Genomic DNA, 14892 nt, shown 5'->3' with positions numbered 1-14892 from the left:
AGTGGCTACAAGACATGGTAACTAAAGGGGAACGTCCATCTCTATTGGCAGCAGACCCCTGAATCTCAGTGCCAAGAGGCAACATCAGGGGAAGGTTGTGGCTTCTATGCCCTGCTTGTTGCCCCTCCAGGGTAACTGGTTGGTTGTGTCATGAGCCCTGATGATGAGGAGCTGGAGGGGTTAACAGACCTGGAAGAGTTGCCAGCCAGTTCCTCATCTGAACAAACAGCAGCTGGCCCATCAATCACTCTCCAGGCACCAGTGTCAGCTGTTGACGATCAATCTCCTCCAAGCTCTCCTCCGCCCATCTCAAGAGTTCGAAGCAGGCTCCGGAAAGAACTTTCAGAGCAAAGACATGAGGCACGCCGAGGCTTCAGGTCTCTCCGCCCTGAGTTCTAGCAGAGTCACTCCAACCAGGGAGTAGGCTGATTGAGACTCCCATATAGCTCCCACCCAGGACCTGGTAACCTTGTGGAAGCAACAAGTCTATTCTCTGGCTTGCATCCACGCTCCTTCCTGATCCTGACCTGCTTGATTTCCTTGGCACCCTGACCTTTTGGCTTTCGGACATTGACTTCTGATACCGGTTTGTGATTCTGCATTGGTGACTTGGCTCCTGCTTGACTTCCCGGACTTTGACCTTGGACTAGCTTTGGACTCCTGCCTGCCTGCACCCGGAGAACGTGACAGGTTGCCGGACTCTGAAGAGACAGAATGGAAACATTCTAAAGAAATAACAATAGTCAAGAGTCAAGAGAAACTTTTGAGTGTGGCTTAGGGAGGGAGGTTTTTAACATCTGCCAGAATGTAAATTGATGGTCTTTTACTAACCCTGATAAATCATTTATCTTTAGAGAGGCCCTTGATGGTATTTTTTGCTTGTGGTTATGTTACAGGTGCATCTAGAAAGGCTTTATAAAGAAGCAGCAGCCGCGAATGGTTTATATAATTTGATACACAGTTTTAATTACATGTGTACATTGGGACTAAGCCCCATAGCGCAGAGTGGTAAAGCTGCAGTACTGCAATCAGAGCCCTCTCCTCATGACCAGAGTTCGATCCCAGCAGAAGCTGGGTTTTCAGGTAGTCGGCTCGAGGTTAACTCAGCCTTCCATCCTTTCGAGGTCGGTCAAATGAGTGCCCAGCTTGCTGGGGGGAAAGTGTAATGACCAGGGAAGGCAATGGCAAACCACCCCGTCAAAAGGCTGCTGTGAAAACGTTGTGAAAGCAACGTCACCCCAGAGTCGAAAACGACTGGTGCTTGCACAGGGGACTACCTTGACCTTTGTACATTGGGATTGCTTCTTGGAGTTGTTTTGAATTTTGAGAAAGAAGAAAGTTCAGGTTGCCAATCCCCATCTTCAGGTACTTGAAGGGCTGTCATCTAGAGGATGGGGTGGAATTGTTTTCTTTGGCCCCGGAAGGTAGGGCCAATGGGTTGAAATTAAATCAAAAGAGTTTCTGGCTCAACATTAGGAAGAACTTCCTGTCCGTTAGAGTGATTCCTCAGTGGAACAAGCTTCCTCGGGAGGTGATGGGCTCTCCTTCCTGATCCTCTTTTAAACAGAGGCTAGAGGATCATCTGACAGCAATGAAGATCCTGTGAATTTAGGGGGGAGGTGTTTGTGAATTTCCTGCATTGTGCAGGGGGTTGGACTAGATGACCCTAGAGGTACCTTTCAACTCTATGATTCTATGAGGTGGGAGCAGGGGATCCCCTAGTTTGGAGGCCCTCCCCCCCTGTTTCAGGTTTTTCAGAAAGTGAGGGGGGGAGGGAAATGTCTGCTGGGCACACCATTATTCCCTATGGAGACCGATTCCCATAAGGTATAATGGAGAATTGGTCCACGGGTATCTAGGGCTCTGAGGGGGCTGTGTTTTGAGGTAGAGGCACCACATTTTCAGCATAGCTTCTGATGCCTCTCCTCAAAGTACCCCCCAAGTTTCAAAAGGATTGGACCAGGGGGTCCAGTTCTATGAGCCCCCAAAGAAGGTGGCCCTATCCTTCATTATTTCTAATGGAGGGCAGGCATTTAAAATATGTGTGGACTCTTTAAACGTGATGGCCAGAACTCCCTTTGGAGTTCAATTATGCTTGTCACACCCTTGCTCCTGGCTCCACCCCCAAAGTCTTCTGGCTCCACCCCCAATGTCCTCAGATATTTCTTGAGTTGGACCCGACAACTCTAAAGAAAGCCCTGAATTGGGGGGGGGGGGATTGTGGCTCAGTGGCAGAGTCTCTGCTTTGCATGCCGAAGGTCCCAGGGATCTGATGGACCTCTGGACCTGATTGGTCAGGACAGCTGAAGCAGTAATTTTAAATTGTATTTCAGTTCTCTTATGCTGCAAATTTCAATTTTGTTTTAACGTTGACTTTCTAGGGTTGCCAATCCTCAGGTGGGGGCAGAGGATCCCCCGGTCTGGAGGCCCTCCCCCTGCTACAGGGTCGTCAGAAAGCGGGGGGAGGGGAGGGAAATGTCTGCTGGGAACTCTGTTATTCTCTATGGAGATTTATTCCCATAGAAAATCATGGAGAATTGATCCTCAGGTATCTGGGGCTCAGGAGAGCTGTTTTTTGGGGTAGAGGCACCAAATTTTCAGTATAGCATCTAGTGCCTCTCCCCAAAATGCCCCCCAAGTTTCAAAAAGATTGGACCAGGGGGTCCAATTCTATGAGCCCCAAAAGAAGGTGCCCCTATCCTTCATTTTTTCCTATGGAAGGAAGGAATTGAAAAGGTGTGCCGTCCCTTTAAATGTGAGGGTCAGAACTCCCATTGGAGTTCAATGATGCTTGTCACAGCCTTGATCTTGGCTCCACCCCTAATGTCTCCTGGCTCCACCCCCAAAGTGTCCTGGCTCCAGCCCCAAAGTCCCCAGATCTTTCTTGAATTGGACTTGGCAGCCCTATGACTTTCTGAAGCAGCCTGCCCTGGGACTGCTTTGCTTGAAGGTGGGAAACATTCATTCATTCATTCATTCATTCATTCATTCATTCATTCATTCATTCATTCATTCATTCATTTATTTAATGGACTTATATCCCGCCCTTCTCACCGAAGTGTCTTAGGGCGGCTCACAACACAATAATTCACATAATTCAGTTTAAAACATTTACAAGTACAGTTAAAACCACAATTGATAAAACAAGATAAAATAAAACCAGCGGTCTATAAAAGCATTTTGTTCCATCCAAGATGTTCTCCTCTTCAGCTAGGTATTGTAGGCCTGCCGGAAGAGGGCTGTCTTACAGGCCCCGCGGAACTGCCCTAGGTCCCGCAGGGCCCGCACCTCCTCCGGCAGCTGGTTCCACCAGTAAGGTGCCGCTATTTTTTTTTTTTTTTTTTTTATGTTTTATAAATTTTATTCAGCTAGTTTTACCATACAATACAAATACACAACGAAAAACTTTATGACATACTGAATCCCTAGCTAATATTGAACATATCAAGCTAACCACAAAATGTTCTTGTCTCTATCATCATGTAGAATTCGAAAGGGGTGAGACAGTGGTATAAACCAGAATCAACTATCGTCATCTTATTATAAACAAAAAGATGTACTGTGACAAAAGAAATATCAATAGAGTTATTACATCTCAGTTATCTTTTAACCATAAATAAACCTTTTTCCATCTTTCTGTTGCTTTTTCTTTCGTGTTTCCCTTAATTATATTAGCTAATATATCCATTTCGACTATAGTTAGAATTTTTTGGATTATTGCTTCTCTATCTGGTATGAAATTCATTTTCCAATGCTGGGCAAATAAAATTCTGGCGGCAGTGATTATATATATTGTTATTATTTCGTCCTCTTTTGAAACCACGTCTTTGACTAGTGAAAGCAGCATAAATTCTGGCTTAAGGGGAAAATTGATCTTCAATATCTCAACTAGGATTTTATGAGTTTCGACCCAATATTTTTTCGATTTATTACACAACCACCATAAATGGAAGTATGTTCCTACTGCTTGACCACACTTCCAACAGATAGGAGAAATTGCTGTGTTGATTTTATTAAGTACCATTGGAGTGATATGCCATCTATAAAAAAGCTTTAGAAAATTTTCCCTCAAACTGACGGGCTTTATAATTTTGAAATTATTCTTCCATAAGGTTTCCCATTGTTCAAGCGAAATATTAAAATCGAAATTTTTAGCCCATTTTACCATAACGTGCTTAACCGTCTCGTCCTCGAGTTTTAAATACAAAAAATAATTATAAACTTTCCTGATCTTCTTACCTGTTCTAGTTGTTATTATTAGATCAAAATCAAAATTGGGTTTTGTAAATCCTTTATGTTTATCGAGATTATACTTAGCCGCGATTTGGGTCATCATCCACCAATCGATTCTATGCCCACTAACCTCCATGTCCTGCATTTTTCTCATTCTGTCTTCTTCATCTAATATTTCAGTGTATCTTAGTGTTCTATCCGGGTACCATAACTGTGGATGCATTATGGCCTCCACCGGGGATAACCATCTAGGTGTCTTATCATAAATTTTCTTTCTTATCTTATACCATACTTTTAATAGACCTTTTCGAACTAAGTGTCTTTGAAAATAGGATTGGGGCTTTTGGACATACCATAAATTATTATGCCATCCAGCTTGCAATTCTACGCCCTCAATTGATAACAGCCGGGGATCATCTAGCATAATCCATTCCTGCAACCATACTGTTGCACATGCCATGTGGTATATTTCAAAATCCGGGAGGCCGAGGCCACCTTTCTCTTTTACATCTGTTAAATTTTTCCAACTGATTCGGGGTTTTTTCCCCTGCCACACAAACTTTTTACATAAGTGATTCAACCTAGAGAAAAAAGTATCTTTAACGGCAAAGCTAGCCGTCTGGAACAAGAATAGCACTTTGGGGAGAATTATCATTTTTAACAAAGCTACTCGTCCCATAAATGATAATTTCAAATTTTCCCATTTTTGAAAAAGACTACCAACTTCCTTCAATAAAAATTCAAAATTGTCCTCATAAATTGTACTACATTTTGCCGAGATCGTTAATCCCAAATATCTTATTCTTTTAACTCTCTGAAATCCTGACCTCTTTTCCAACTCTATAATATCTTGTTCTGTCAAATTCTTAGCCAAAAATTTCGATTTATTAATATTGATCTTTAGTCCGGCTACTTGACCATATTCTTCTAAGTGTTTTAAAGCCTGCTCCATCGAAGCAGCCGGATTTTGCAAGACCAATAACATGTCATCTGCATAACTTAAAACTTTGTAGTTTTCTTTTCTAATTTTTATACCTTCGACCCATTTATCTTGCCTAATCGTTTGGATTAATATTTCCAGAGTAAAGATGAAAAGCAACGGGGACAGGGGACAACCCTGTCTGGTTCCTTTACTTAACGGAATTTTCTCCGTCAGATCGCCATTGACTATAATCTTTGCATATTGTTTATCGTAAATTGCACGGATATTTTTAACAAAATTGTCTCCGAAATTTGATTGTTCTAGTAATTGCAACATAAAACTCCAATCAGCATTATCAAAAGCTTTTTCTGCGTCGAGAAACAAAAAGGCTAGCTTTTTATCATTATATAACTCTGCATATTCTAAGAAATTAAAAAGCATCCTGGTATTTGTTCTTAAATATCTCCCTGGTAGAAACCCTGTTTAATCCGGGTGAATTATATCCTTTAAGATCAGTTTCATTCTATTTGCGAGGATTGTGGCATAGATCTTATAATCAATATTTAATAAAGATATAGGACGATAATTTGAGATTTCCTCAGGCTCTTTACCTGGCTTTGGTATAAGAACCACATTACTATTACACCATGAGTCTGGGATAAGAGCTTTGTTCCAGATCTCCTCTAATAAATCCTTGAAGGGATTCATCAAGATCTCCTTAAAGGTTCCGGTTCCGGCAGGGCGGTGCGGTAGCGTTCTGAGTGAGCTTCTCAAGACGAGCCGAATTTCCTAACCTTTCGGGGGGCCCTAGGGTCTGCATCACCTCCAGTCGAGGGAGGGGTGTGTAGGAAGCGCTTGGGGAACAGTGGGGGTTTGAAATTATAACCTCCAAGTGTTCTACCCTAATCTTCAATAGCCCGAGGTTGGAAGCGCGTAACAGCGAGCTAGCCCTAGCCGCCGGAGTTTGGTGGTGAGTGGTGGCTGGCGATTTTGGAATGTTTTCTGATTTTGCTGACTTCTGAAACTTAGCAAATCGACGAATAAGCGGAGTGGTTTTTCCCCGTCATAAGCGGCCCAGGCGTTGAATTCAAGAAACGGCTGGTTTCCAGAAAAGGCGGGGACGCTTGGGTGAGCGGGGCGTTGGCGGCGGCAGCGCGGGCGGCGAAAGCGGCTGTCGGACGACTGGAGTGAGAACCCGGCGGAATTTACCTTATACAACCCGGCGGAGTTTTACTGTGTCAGTGAGACGTTGAGGCTTGAAAATACTGTTCCGGGAGCTTCCAGGGAGAGATACTGCTACCTTTGAATCTACTTCTAAAAGGCAAGAACACCGGGCATCAAGGAGTTAATCGAGGTGGGCTGGACTTCGCGCGTTACGGCAGCACGTCAATCTGAAGGGTTGCCAAGACGTTGACACCTGGAAGCGCGACGATAGCTACGTATTAAAATCCCCCGACTGGCAGAATCTCTCTTATTCCAGAGATGGTGTCTGCTAAAGGAACTTTTTGACTTGCTAACGGGGGTCGTCTACAGGACTTAATGGATTATATTAACCCTTCAACAGGGTCTTGGTAAAATAGAAGCCGGGGCAAACGGAACTGCGGTTTTTTCTTTTGTGTGGACTTTAAGGTGGACTCTGCTGTTTGACTCAATAGAATTTATACGATGCAACTGGCATATAGAATCACATTGAGTTGAAACTAACTGGGAGGAGGAGGTGAATAGAGACTTGAGTTTAGTTGGGGGGTTATTGTATTTCTAGATCTGTGATTTGATGGAAAGGAGAGATAGACAAGTTTGGATGTGATAATAAGGCCAGGGAAATAGATAGATTAGAAAAGCTTTCATTAATTGGAAGAAAATGTCTCAAGCAGGGAAAGTAAAATTTTCTCCAGGTCAACCCAAGGCGGTGGGGGCAGCCTTATCCCAGGACGCAATAAAAGATCTTCAGACTAACTTTACAGAAGCTTTAAACCAATTGAAGGACTCCCTGACAAAGCAGATGGAGGGGGTGGTGCTCAGGATGCAGAGTCTCGATGATAAATTTGGGGATACTAGGAAAGACATAACAGAGGTTGTCAGAGTGACGAAATCTATTGATGACAAACTTAAATTATTCGAAGGTAAATTAGAAGAGTTGGAAGGAAATCAGGACAAATTAGAGACAAAAACTATGCAACTGGAAATGGGTGAGGCGGAATATGTCCTAAGGTTTCTAAATATTCCTGAGGACAAAAAAGAAAATTTGGTAGTACTTATGGCGGAGGCTTTGGCTGATCTCTTAACAATGGATCAGACTGAAGCGGAAAGGGAAATAGACTGGGTCCATCGAGTAACTACCTCATATGCGAGAAGGAATGGACTCAATAGAGAGGTCCATGTGAGATTTGTCCGAAGGATGTTTAAAGAAAAAGTCTGGCGAGAAGCCAGAGACCAGCAGTTAACTATTAAAGATACAAAGATTAGAGTGATGAGGGACATCCCCTGGCAGATTCGAGCAAAGAGAAATGAATATAAACAGTTGGTATTGAGCTTGCAGAGAAAAGGGATTCAATATAGGTGGTTGATCCCAGAGGGTCTGACATTCACGTATCTCAATAACAGAATTAGGATAGATTCCCCCACCAAATTGGATCAGTTCCTTACAAAATATAATTTTAATCTGCAAAAAGAGAGGCAAAGAGGGGAATCGGCAGAGGATCAGTTAACTTTTCGGGATTCCCAAAAGGACCATCAAATCTTAGATTTAGAGGAAACTGAAGAGGGTGAGGTCTTTCAGAAGGAAGACTCAAGAAGGGAGACCAGGGCTTTGAGAAAGAAAAAAATTTGTGTAGAGACTAACTAATAATACAGCATGGCCCACAACCTTAAAATTGTGTCGATTAATGTAAATGGTTTGAATTCCCCTAGAAAGAGAAAACACATTTTTCTACAATTAAAAAAATTTAAAGCTGATATCATTTGCGTGCAAGAAACACACATTCGGAAAAAAGATGAATCCCTTTTACAAAATAAGAAATTAGGTAAGGCAATAATTACCTCCGAAAATGACAAGAGAAAGAGAGGTCTAGTGACTTATGTTAAAGATACTTTGCAACCGGAATTAATTTTTGAGGGTAAGGAAGCCAGAATGCAAGCAATTGAAATAACTAAGGACTCTAATAAATTCCTTTTAATAAATTTATATGCACCCAATGAAAATCAGAAACCGTTTTTTAACGAATTATACAGTAAAGTGAACAAGGCTCAATATGAAAATATCTGTATTCTAGGTGATTTTAATGCTGTTGAAAACCCTGAATTAGATCGAAGTTCTAAAGATGGCAAAAATCAATATAAGAAAAGTAAGAGCAATATTCTACCTGCAGAATTTTTAAGATTAGCGGATGAATATGCTTTGACTGATGTCTGGCGTACTATTAACCCTAAGAAAAGAGATTATACGTTTTTTTCAGGCAGACATGGATCTTGGTCCAGGATTGATTCAATTTGGATCTCCATCGGATTAATGAAACTGGTACAAGAAACCGAGATTCTCCCCTCAACAATAGCTGACCACTCTCCCATTATGGTAGTTTTGAGTGCAGAAAGAAGGTGTTCCGGCTGGAGAATGAATCCAAATTTAGTGAAGGATAAAGATTTTAATCGGTATATAGAGGAGGAGATGAAGTTGTTTTTTAAAGTAAATACTCAGAAGGATATTTCCAGGATAATTACCTGGGAAGCCAGTAAAGCTTTTTTTAGAGGATTAGTGATCAGTTATACTGCAAAAAAACGGCGTCAGGAGAAGGGCGATGTATTAAGATGGACAGATTTAATTAAGAGAAATGAAACAAAATTAAAGGCAAATCCCTCTTTGAAAGAACTAAGACTGGAAATAAGAAATCTACAACATAAAATACATCTAGTATATTTAGAACAAATGGAGGCTAAGATAGCATATACAAGAGCTTTCTTTTATGAAAATGCCAACAAACCGGGCAAGTGGTTAGCCTACCGGGTAAGGAAGGAAAGAGAGAAGAGACAGATTAAAACATTACGAGATAAAAAAGGTCAGAACACTTTTAAAATACAGGAAATGAAAGACATAGTTCATGAGTTTTTTAAGGAATTGTACAGCAAGGAGATGAGAAATAAAGAAGATCAAAAGGCTTATATACAGAATAAGAACAAGATAAAATTGACAGTTGATCAGAGTGAGTCATTGTCGGCACCAATAACTATGGCCGAGGTCGTACAAGCCTGGGCCAAAGTAAAAAGTAAAAAGGCAGCTGGTCCTGATGGAATACTACCAAGGTGCCGCTATTGAGAAGGCCCGATCCCTGGTGGATTTTAGACGGGCCTCCTTTGGCCCGGGGACTACCAACAGGTTTTGTGAACCCGAGCGTAGTACTCTCTGGGGAAACGTGTGGGGAGAGACGGTCCCTAAGGTAGGCAGGTCCTAGGCCATATAGGGCTTTAAATATAAATCAATCCATCCGGCCCTGGCATCTCCAATGAAGGACTGGGTACTGGGATATTTGGTTCATATAGCAGAGTTTTGCCCTGTCAGAGAGGCATGAAGGTGAATACGGTAAATGAATCTCCCCAGAAGCAGATCGCAAAATAAGGTAAACTTACATTCGTTCAAGTAGATCCAGTTCACATTCCGGTTTAAAAGCCTAGGGGTATTCCGGGATTCCTCCCTAACAATGGAGGCCCAGTGGACAGCCACGGCCAACTCAGCCTTTTACCACCTTCGGCAGATAAGGCAGTTGGTTCCCTACCTTGAACGCAACGACTTGGCGACAGTGATCCATACCACGGTCACCTCGAGACTGGATTACTGTCGTGCCCTCTACATGGGGCTGCCCTTGTCTCAAACCTCGAAGCTTCAACTAGTGCAGAATGCTGTTAGTGGGTCCTCCCCTTATGGGAGCACATTCAGCCTGTGCCGAAAGCGCTGCACTGGCTGCCCATCACAGACCGGGTTCGTTTCAAGGTGCTGGTTCTTACCTTTAAAGCCCTATATGGCCTGTATACCTTTGGGACCGCCTTTCCCCACATGTTCCTCAGAGAGCACTTTGGTCGGGGTCACAAAACCTGCTCTCAATCCCTGGGCTCAAAGAGGCCGGATTTATGATGACCAGGCCTTCTCTGTTGTAGCTCCAAGCTGGTGGAACAAGCTTCCTGAAGAGGTTAGGGCCCTGCGAGAGTTCACGCAGTTCCGCAGGGCCTGCAAGGCGGTGCTCTTCCGCCAAGCAAAACAAAATAGGAGTCGATTGCACCTTTAAGACTAGCTTAGTTTTATTCAGAACGTAAGCTTTCGTGTGCTCTTAAGCACACTTCAGCAGACGAGGAATCTGGCACAGTGAGCAGAGCCATACAGAGCTGGGAGGCAGTGGCCCAGAATGCAAAATGGTACAGATTTAAGAATAGTAAAATTATCTGGTAGGCAGTGGTTCAGAATGTAAAATGGTACAAATATAAGATCCAAGGCCAGAATAGTAAAATTATCTGGTAGGCAGTGGTTTAGAATGTAAAATGGTACAAATATAAGAGCCAATTTAGTGTGGTGGTTAAGTGTGCGGACTCTTATCTGGGAGAACCAGGGTTTGATTCCCCACTCCTCAGCTTGCTCCTGCTAGCATGGCCTTGGAGCCATAGCTCTGGCAGAGGTTGTCCTTGAAAGGGACAGCTGCTGTGAGAGCCCTCTCAGCCCCACCCAGCTCACAGGGTGTCTGTTGTGGGGGAGGAAGGTAAAGGAGATTTTGAGCCGCTCTGAGACTCTTCAGAGTGGAGGGCGGGATATAAATCCAATATCTTCATCTACCTCACAGGGTGTCTGTTGTGGGGGGGGGGAGGTAAAGGAGATTGTGAGCCACTCTGAGACTCTTTGGAGTGGAGGGTGGGATATAAATCCAATATCTTCATCTACCTCACAGGGTGTCTGTTGTGGGGGAGGAAGGGAAAGGAGATTGTGAGCCCCTCTGAGGCTCTTCGGAGTGGAGGGTGGATATAAATCCAATATCATCTTCATCTTCTTCTCATCCAAGATCCAAGGACAGAATAGTAAAATTATCTGGTAGGCAATGATTTAGAATGTAAAATGGTACAGATACGCTCCAATGTCAGAATTGTAAAATTAACAAATGAGCAAACCTTTGATCTGAGTAGCATGAGCATGCGAAAGCAACAAAACAGTGGTATGTCAAAATGTGAGCGTGTCTGTCAGTGACCACCAAGCATTTTGTTAATCAGATCACAGGCTACAACAGACTCTGGGGGATTCTACACTGGGCAAAAGACCCAGTAATACTACCCTTTCAGATGTGACAATCTACACTGAAAACTGGCCTCACTACTGTCTTGCTCCGGCATTTTTGCTACCATCTACACTTGAAATCCTGGAACAGCAGTGAAGCCGTATCCGGCTCGGTGTTGCTTCTTATTTTCCAAGACCAGAAATCCAGCGGAGTTTAAGTGGAGTTGATTCTTTTGGTTGCTTTTCTTCATTACCACCAGCAGGCGCCGTTTTTCCGCAGCAATCCTCATAGGTCGGTCCTATGTGACATCCTATGTTATCTGATCGGACTACAGGTAACAATGGGCAAGGGGGAGGCTCCAGGATAACCATTAATAGAACGAATGGAGAAGAAAACTCCTGGTATGATGGTGATTGAGAGCTGTTAAACATGTCAATGGATGGCCAAATTGACACCTAGGCGACACGTCTACACAAAGCTACTTGGCTTTCGGTGAAGATGCCTTTTTTTTTCTGCTGGCACAATCCTTTGTTTTGGGTTCCGTGGGACAAAGGTTTAGGCAGTCTGTGCGCTTGAAATGAAATTGAGAAGGCAGTCCGTTTCTCAGTTCTGCTACCCAAGAATCATGAAGGAAGAATGGTCCTCTCAGCCTATGCAGAGTTCCACACTCATGTCACAAGGCATTCCCTTTTAGCAAGTACTAGCTCAAGCACTCTCACATGAGGAAGCCCCAGTCCTTTTCCCCAGAAATGTTCTGTTCTTAGCTGATCCCGTTTGGGGAACTTGAAAGCCATAATTCTGGGGAACTTCAGAGAATGGCAGGCGGGTTCCTTTGTCATGAATTCAGATGGTTTTATGGTGAAATGAAATCAAACCACCATCATGTTGTAGATCCTCTCTTAGACTTAGGCAGCACCAGAAAAATCATGCCTCCACGAATTTGTGGCGCCACAGCACTGAAAAAACATGTTTCCAACCACGGATCCTCATGGATCCTCTTATTTTTTGCTTTGGGCCACTCCAAGATAACCAGCCAATCACATATCCTGTCCATGGGAAGAGTTTGCACAACAGAAATCATGGATCCACGGCTTCGTGCAGCCCCCAGGGACCAAAAACTTGATGTTGGACCACGGATCCTCATGGATCCAGGTGATTTCTGCTTCAGATCCCCCCAAGCCCTCCATCCAGTCACATATCATGTCCATAGGCAGAGTTTAAAGCACAGAAATCATGGGTCCATGGCTTCCCAGGGATCAAAAACTTGGTTTTGGACACGGATCCTCATGGATCCACGTGAGATCTGCTTCGGATCCCCAAGCCCTCCATCAGTCACTTATCATGTCTATAGCAGAGTTTCCACCACAGAAATCGTAGATCAACGGCTTCGTGCAGTGCCAGGGACCAAAAAATTGATGTTGGACCACGGATCCTCATGTATCCATGTGATTTCTGCTTCAGATCCCCCCAAGCCCTCCATCCAGTCACATATCATGTCCATGGGCAGTGTTTGCACCACAGAAATCGTGGATTCACGGCTTCGTGGAAGCGCCAGGGACCAAAAACTTGGTTTTGGACCACGGGCCATGCATTTGGATCCTGGTGCGCATTGTGCCCAGTTTCAAAAGCCCAGTTTCTATTGCCCCATTTAACCTGGCAGTAACACCCAATTATTGACCAGAGTGGCAAATGCAGCGAGCAGTACATGAACATACAAAAGGGAGGTGAGAAATGTGAGGATGACAAAAGGGCAAGCTTAGCGATTCAAGGACGGTATTCAAAAGCTGAAAGGAGACAGCTTTATACATGTAACTTTTAGAAGCGATATTATTGTTTTCTACATGGAAAACCGGAAGATGCAAATCTCGCAGCTCTCCGACACTAGAGGAAAAAAAATGGTTTCCAACGCTTACTTTTCAATGGGCCCCCAGAAAGCGATTAGCGACACCCTGGCAAGTCATTCGATTTAAATTTCAAAGTGAATGCAAGGGCAGCTGCCTACAGGCCAACCAGCGAAATGCGGCTCAGTTTGGTAATAGAAATACGCCCTTTCCTGCTTAAACAAAAAAACCAGCCGAAGCTTAACGATGAAACAGCAAACCTTTATGGCAAGTCATTCATTATAGGTATCCCCTTCGTCAAACTCTCTCCCTTTACTAGGGTTGCCAAGTCCAATCTCTAAGACAGCAGCAAACTATGGCAAAAAACTTAAGGCTTATATAGAATCTGGCTATGAGAACGGATGGTGGCTCAGTGGTAGAGTATCTCCATGGTAAGCATAAGGTCCCAGGTTCTATCCCTGGCATCTTCAACTAAAAATGGTCCAGGCAAGTAGGCGTGAAAAACCTCAGCTTGATGATGATGATGATGATGATGATGATGATGATGATATTGGATTTATATCCCGCCCTCACTCCGAAGAGTCTCAGAGCGGCCCACAATCTCCTTTCCCTTCCTCCCCCACAACACCCTGTGAGGTGGGTGGGGCTGGAGAGGGCTCTCACTGCAGCTGCTCTTTCAAGGACAGAGGCTCAGAGTAGCCTACAATCTCCTTTCCCTTCCTCCCCCACAACAGACACCCTGTGAGGTGGGTGGGGCTGGAGAGGGCTCTCACAGCAGCTGCCCTTTCAAGGACAGAGGCTCAGAGTAGCCTACAATCTCCTTTCCCTTCCTCCCCCACAACAGACACCCTGTGAGGTGGGTGGGGCTGGAGAGGGCTCTCACAGCAGCTGCCCTTTCAAGGACAGAGGCTCAGAGTAGCCTACAATCTCCTTTCCCTTCCTCCCCCACAACAGACACCCTGTGAGGTGGGTGGGGCTGGAGAGGGCTCTCACAGCAGCTGCCCTTACAAGGACAGAGGCTCAGAGCAGCTTACAATCTCCTTTTCCTTCCTCCCCCACAACAGACACCCTGTGAGGTGGGTGGGCTGGAGAGGGCTCTCACTGCAGCTGCTCTTTCAAGGACAGAGGCTCAGAGTAGCCTACAATCTCCTTTCCCTTCTCCCCCACAACAGACACCCTGTGAGGTGGGTGGGGCTGGAGAGGGCTCTCACAGCAGCTGCCCTTACAAGGACAGAGGCTCAGAGCAGCTTACAATCTCCTTTCCCTTCCTCCCCCACCAACAGACACCCTGTGAGGTGGGTGGGGCTGGAGAGGGCTCTCACAGCAACTGCCCTTTCAAGGACAACCTCTGCCAGAGCTATGAGAAGGCAGTCCGTTTCTCAGTTCTGCTACCCAAGAATCATGAGGAAGAATGGTCTCTCAGCCTATGCAGAGTTCCACACTCATGTCACAAGGCATTCCTTTTAGCAAGTACTAGCTCAAGCACTCTCACATGGGGAAGCCCCAGTCCTTTTCCCCAGAAATGTTCTGTCCTTAGCTTATCCGTTTGGGGAACTTGAAAGCCATAATTCTGGGGAACTTCAGAGAATGGCAGGTGGGGTTCCTTTGTCTGTCAGCCTCCCTCCCCCAAGGGAAATCTAACTTTAAAACT

Source organism: Heteronotia binoei, chromosome 10, assembly GCF_032191835.1.
Source record: "Heteronotia binoei isolate CCM8104 ecotype False Entrance Well chromosome 10, APGP_CSIRO_Hbin_v1, whole genome shotgun sequence".
Classification (NCBI taxonomy): domain Eukaryota; kingdom Metazoa; phylum Chordata; class Lepidosauria; order Squamata; family Gekkonidae; genus Heteronotia; species Heteronotia binoei.
Note: the sequence above shows the minus strand (reverse complement) of the source record.